Consider the following 7,278-nt stretch of genomic DNA (forward strand, 5'->3'; position numbering starts at 1 on the left):
GACCATCTATTTTAATAAAGAGAAGAAGATAAAAATGAAAAATGAGCAGAGTCTAAGATACCTGTAGATACTGCTAAGCAAACCAATATACCCATAAGAGAAGTTCCAGACCCAGAAGGGAAAGAAAAGTGTAGGAAGAAATGATGACTGATAAATATGTTAAATTTTATGAGAAAAATTAATCTCCTATACAATAAGTTAAACAAAATCCAATTAGGATAAACTGTAAAAAAAAAAAAGTACACTTAATCACACCATAACCACAATCTAAAAAGCAAAATTTTGAAATCAGAAAAAAGATTTAATCTATCCTATATATCAGGCACATTCTCCCAATAAAATTAACAACATATTCTTATTAACATTATACTGGAGTCTCCAGCCAGAGAATAAAACATGGGAGGGTTGGGGGAAAAATGAAAGAAAAACAGAGTAGAAAGGAGAAAGTAAAACTATTTCTGTAGGTGTCATAATCTTATGCACAGAAAGTCCTATCAGTTCACAAAAAAATTATTTGATTTAATAAACTATCTTGTAGAGTGTGCAGCATACAGAACTAATATATATTATTGTATAATATTCTATCATATAATAGAAGTAAATTTTAAATAAAATATCAAGATTCATATCCTAAAAACTACTTATCACTGCTGAGAGAAATTAAAGAATATCTAAATAATTGGGAAGACAACCTGTGTTCAAAATCAGAATATTTAATATTTTTTCGTCAGTTTTATATTACTGCAGCAAAGTACTAGAGACAATTAACTTAATAGAGAATTTTTTTTTGGCTCATGGTTTCAGAGATTTCAATCCATCATTGTTTGACCCTGTAACTTAAAAGGCCTGTGTTCCCACAATATATCAAAGTGGGGGCATGTGGCTGAGGAAGCCTGGTCAATCATGGAAGCCAGAAACAAACAGAGACAGAAAGGTGCTTCAGTTTCTATTTCCCCTTCAGGGGCATGTCCCCAGTGAACTAAATACCTTCCATTAGGTTCCACATGGTAAAGATCTCTTCTCCAATATCCCCATAGCATTTTAGACTGTCAACAGAATCTCAAGTACATGTTTTTTTTCTTTTTTTTTGGCAGGGGTGGCATTTCAGAGCCAAATTATACTGATACTGTTAAGATGGAAGCACTCCATGAAATAATACATATATTTAATTCAATCCTTGTCAAAAATGCAGGTGTCACTTTTTTGTACCAATGAACTACTTTTTTTCATGTATAAATGGGAGGGACACAGAATAGCCAAAACAATCCTGTAAAATAAGATAGTTGGAGAACTTATACCAATTTCAAATCTTACTAAAAACTTTAGTACTGAAAGTGATGTGGTTTTTAAATAAGAATAGAAATATAGATCCATGGAATAGAATTTTTAGAAATAAATCCTTATTTTCATGTTTAATTTAATTTTTACAAGGACATCAACATGATCCAATGAGTTTAAAAATAATATCTTCAACATGCTACTGGAAAAGATGGATTTCTGTATGCAAAGAATGAAGTTGAACTTCTATCTCACTCCATACACAAAAAATATAAAAATTGATCATTAGCCTAAATGTGAAAACTAAAACTTACAAAGTCCTTTATGAAAAATATTATGAGCAAAAAGACATGACCTTAGATCAGACAGTGATTTCTTAATTTGTCACTAAATGCTTAAGTGACTAAAGAAAAAAAACAAGAAAAAACTGGATTTCATCAAAATGACATTTAGTACTGGAAAGTTTACCATAAAAAAGTGAAAAGACCATCTGCAAACTATGAGCAAATATTTGCTAATATTAGTAGCTATAATGTTTTTGTATCTAAAATATTTTTTGAAATCCTAAAATTCTATGTTAAAAAAGCAGAAATGAAAATGTAAAAATGATTTGAATGGGTCAGTTCTTTAAAGAAAATACACAAATAAATAGCCAATAAACATATGGAAAATGCTCAACCGAATTAGTCTTTAGGGAAATGTAAACAAAATATAGCAAAGTCATATTGCTTCACATCCACTGGAGTGGCTAACATAAAAAATACAAGACAAAACAGGTGTTGAAGAATATGTGGAAAAGTCTTTATACATTGCTGGAAGTGATATGAAGTGAAACACTCACTTTAGGAAACTATTTGGCAGTTCCCCCAAAACTCAAATATGGAATTACTATATGACATAGCAAGGATTTTTACAGCCAGTTTATTGACATGTACTTTGAAGTATTCATAACAATCATATTTGTGAGAGAAAATGAGCAAACCTTGAATATCTTTTTGGTTTATGGATGTGAGTGAAGGATAAGGAGAAATCTAAGATGGTTCTGGATCTGGCTTTCAAAACCACATGAGCTTGAACATCATACACATGGTATGATGATGGCAATAAATTCCTATGTGTGCACTCAAGAAAATTTAAAAAATTATATTCACAAAAATCTCTGTAATTTAATGTAGTGGCATAATACATAATAGTCCAAGAACAGAAACACATCAAACTTCCCTCAATCTGCATATGAATAAAGAAAATGTAGTACATATTCAAAATGTCATTAAGCGATTAATAAGAATAGAGGCAGTGATAGATATTACTACACGGGTAGAACTTCAAAACAGTAAAAGAGTTAGGAAAAGGCTACTGCCAGGTGTGGTGATGCACGCCTGTAATCCCAGCAGCTTGGGAGGCTGAGGCAGGAGGATTGTGTGTTCAAAGCCAGCCTCAGCAAAACCAAGGCATTAAGCAACTCAGTGAGACCCTTTTTCCAAATAAAATACAAAATAGGGCTGGGGATGATGTGGCTTAGTACTCGATTGCCCCTGTGTTCTGTTCAATCCCCAGTGCCACCCCCGTCCAAAAAAAAAAAAAAAAAAAAGAAAGAAAGAAAGAAAGAAAAGTCTATATATTGTATGATTTCATTATTTAAAAAATCCAGAATAGTCAAATTCATAGTAATGCATCAGTGGTTTCCAAGGCCCAATAATTAGAAATAATGGGGAGTGATTGCCAATGGTTAGAGCTTCAAACTGAGGAAGAGTTTCTAAAAGAAAGTGTTAATAGGTATACAAACCAACACAGGTACATTTTATTTCAAAAACACTGAACTATGCACTTTGAAAGGATGGATTTTGTGAAATTTGAAGTATATGTCAATAAACTGGCTGTAAAAATCCTTGAAAAAAACCTATGTGATACAATTTTGAATACATAAAAATAAAAGATGTTCAAATATTATTTTTAATGTTGACATTGTTTACCTAATATTTTTTTAAAAGTCATATTAAGAAATGAGAAGTTTGAATGATATTTGATGCTTCAGATTAGGGTCAATATTTTTTTTGTGAATGTAACCAGTAGTAAGACAGGTTTGTCCCCCAAAGGAAAATTAATGACAAATATTCCAGTACCTTCATAGATGATTTATTGGGAGTCTTCCATCTTAAGTCTATTGTTGGTCAGCAGGGTTCTCAAAAGATCTTCACATCTCAGAATCCATGTTGGTACAGCCATACACAATAATTCACTCAAATTTCCTCTTTAAGAAGTCAAATTCACTTGGAGTTCATACAAAAATAATTCAGCCTAAACATATATGTAGGTAATTAGAATGGTGTTTGGAGAGTTGTGTCATTTGTAAATAACTGAAAAATCTCTTACTGGTAGAAGCTTTCAGCAAATGATGCAATATATAAATTTATAGACATCAAATCTATGTATTTGCATTTTATAAGAAGTACCATTTACTCAATCCAATTATTTACTTTCCTAGGTCAACTAGCAAACACTTGTGCAATAACCTTACTTAATTTATAAAAATTAGAAATGTAGAATAATATTTCAGGTGCTCCAGTGCTACTATACACTTTGAAGTTGCCTTGAAAACAATACCTTTTTGAAGTATGGTGAGGAGTTTTCTTCATCAAGATTTCTTAAAAATGAAGAGACACTAGGAAAAAATAATAACCTTAACATAAACTAAGGTTAAACAATTTTCTTGAACTTTTAAAAAACATGAGTCACTGAGAAGATGTCTCCTTCATAATAGTTACTTTTCCTTGGAAATCCTTTAATATATATGTATCACCTTTTATAGTCTGAATATCTATTTGATCAAGAGTTAAATTTTTAAGTATTTATTGGTAAAATAACAGTATAATAGCATTAAGATTTGTTTTAATTTTTTTAGCTGTAGGTGGACACAATATCTTTTTTTAAAAAAAAAATTATTTGTATGTGGGGTGAGGATTGAACACAGTGCCTCACACATACTAAGCAAGCACTCTACCACTCAGCTACAACACTAGCCCTAAAAAAATTTTTAAAGAAAAGAGGGAGCAGTCAAAATATGCTCCCTGAATATCATTATTCCTTTTTCCTCTGAAAAAGGACATATATATATATATATATATATATATATATATATATATATATATATATATCACATATCCAATATCATTTCAATGGCTACCTTTTAAGCATAGACACAAATATTTATCAATTTCCATTCATCACAACATATATTCATATTACTAATAAATTTTCACAGTGATTGAAGAATGTGCTATATTTTCTTAGCCTTATGTTTATATGCTTTAAAATTTCATTTCTCCTGTAATATGCATATTTCTTCAAGTATTATTAAAGTTACTTTCTTAAGATGAATGCCCTCTTAAAGTAGTCTGTTATTTTTTTAATAAAATAGCCAAACATAAATATTTGGATACAGGAATAAGAAGAGGGAGAGACACTTAAATTATAGCAGTTAAGAATTTGAAATTCTTTAAAATTACCATGAGCTCTTATGCCAGATAGCTGACATATTTTAGTTTCTTTTTAGAATTTGTAAAGTGGAGATATGTATACTATGTTAAAATGTTATTTCTCTGAATGTAAATAAAGTACTTGTTCAGAGTCAAGCACATATTAAGTATTCAATAAATAGTATGCATGGTATGATGATGGCAATAATGATTGGGATGATGCTGATGATACTGATGTTGGTGATGACCATGGTGAAAAGTTGGAAACACAGGAATTTTAACATTTTCCTAATCTTTGTGGTCTTTGAAGATAGGTTTCCCACTTCAAGTTGTGGAGATAAGCAGTGTGTTATGACAGCTTTGGCTTAAAGTAATACAATAAGTTCATGTGTATTGGGAAAGGAGAGAATCTTAGTTTCAACAAATATGATGACTCAAGAAGCTAGAGATTCAGTAAAAACTCCAGGCAAATTATTTATTGTGTTTGCATTTTTTTTATGAATCAATAATAGTTGTTGTTGGTGATGTGTTTTGCTTATTGTTTGTAAATACAGTAAAGGTTTGTTTCCATGATGATTAACCCTAGTAGATAAAATATAATAAAATCTGAATGCTTTCTGTTTTCGAATGGCCTTGCTTGTTTTAGCCTTGGGAACATAAGGAGAAAGTGTGTCTTACCCCAAAACAGCCAGTGGCAGAGTCATGTAGCCCTAGATCCTCTCTCTGTGTGCCTCAGGCATGCTCCACTCATTAGGCAGAAATCCTTGTCCAGTTTCAATGGGTCCACTGGGCAAAAGCTATCTGTAAAATTCTGGAGACCATTGGGCAATAGCTAAACATAACAATAGAACAAAAGGTAATGGACAAAGATATATTTGGTAGCTTAGTGTAAGTAATTAAAGCAATTTTCTTATGTGAATGTTGTTCAATAATCAATATCTATAATATTTAATTATGGGATATTGATAATATCTGTTCAGTTTAGTTTTCACATTATGATACAATATGTTTGATACCACTTATACATCTGTAGGTGGACTGAGAGAACACTGGACTGAGAGCCAGGAGATTGCCAGTTTAATTTCATTTATACATTAAATCATTCAGTAATTGCTCATACCTTGAGCAATCAAAGGGTATTTTACTTTTCCCATACCCATAGATTGAGGAGGTAAATGAAATGATCTCTAATTTCATTGTGGCTGTGGAAGTGCAGGAATGTGTTTTTCAATAATTCTCGTAGATATTAGTATTTCCACCTGCAAGTGAGAAAAGGTCAAGAGGAAATAAGTAACTTTTATAGATCACAGAGTGAATAATTAATGTTGTTGGAATTTGAGTCTCAGTTTGTATCAGAATGAAAGATTATTCTGGCACTATTTCAGAAGACCAAGTCACAAAGACTGAGCAGAACATTAGGTAAGAGGTTAGTTTTGGATCTAATTAATCAATGATGAGTACTTGAAATAAGGTAATAGCAGGAAGCATAGGAGGGTGAAGTATACATAACAATCATATTTTTGAGAGAAAATGAGCAAACCTTGAATATCTCTTTGGTTTATGGATGTGAGTGAAGGATAAAGAGAAATATAAGATGGTTCTAGATCTGGCTTTCAAAACCACATGAATGGCATTCTTGATGATAAGGAATGTGAGTTACATAGGATTGTAGGTGAAAACAATTAAATTAGGAAAGTGTTCTGTCCTAAATGTGTTTATAGAAAAACAGATAGATAGGGAGAGAGAGAGAGAGAGAGAGAGAGAGAGAGAGAGAGAGAGAGAGAGAGAGATGCATAGATTGATGATAGATATTAGAGATGAGTTGACCATATTTAGACTATAGGGAAAATATCAGAAATATCCAAGCTCATGAGATAGAAATAATAATATGAACTAGGCAGTATAATTGAAGTAAAAAGGAAAAATAAAAGAAAAACCAAGTCTGACAAGGACCTTCTGTTAGCACCAGTGCACAGATGATAGAAGAAAGAAGACAATCTAGTAAGGACACAGCTGCCACTAAGGTAATAAAATAATGAAGAAAGACAGTTTTATAGAAGTCAGGGAAGGCTGGAACTTAAAAAAGAAAAGAAAAGGTAAAAAAATATTATCACCAAATTTAATGAAAAGTGGTATTCAGGTTTGAAAACTAGGAGGATATTGATGACTTCAGTGGCAGGTAATTTTAGTAGGTCGGTAGAGATATAAGTCAGATTGAAAAAACTTGAAAAGTAATTGTGAGGTCAGAAAATCAGGGACACTTTTGAAAAATGTAATAGATCTAAGGGGTTATCACTACTGGAACAAATGGCCTTTCACAGACTTTAGAATTTATGTGCCAACAATAATCACACTGGCATCATTGCTAGAATCTTTTACTAAAGCTATATTGACTATTTCCTTTAAATTTGAATAATTTGTTGGCAAGAAAATTATATCAGAGAAGACTGATTTACCTTCTTGGTCCAAATATTGACCCATATATCCTAACCAATTTGAGGTTTTAATGAAACATCCATAGATG

The sequence above is a fragment of the Callospermophilus lateralis genome, chromosome 11 (genome assembly GCF_048772815.1).
Source record: "Callospermophilus lateralis isolate mCalLat2 chromosome 11, mCalLat2.hap1, whole genome shotgun sequence".
Classification (NCBI taxonomy): Eukaryota; Metazoa; Chordata; class Mammalia; order Rodentia; family Sciuridae; genus Callospermophilus; species Callospermophilus lateralis.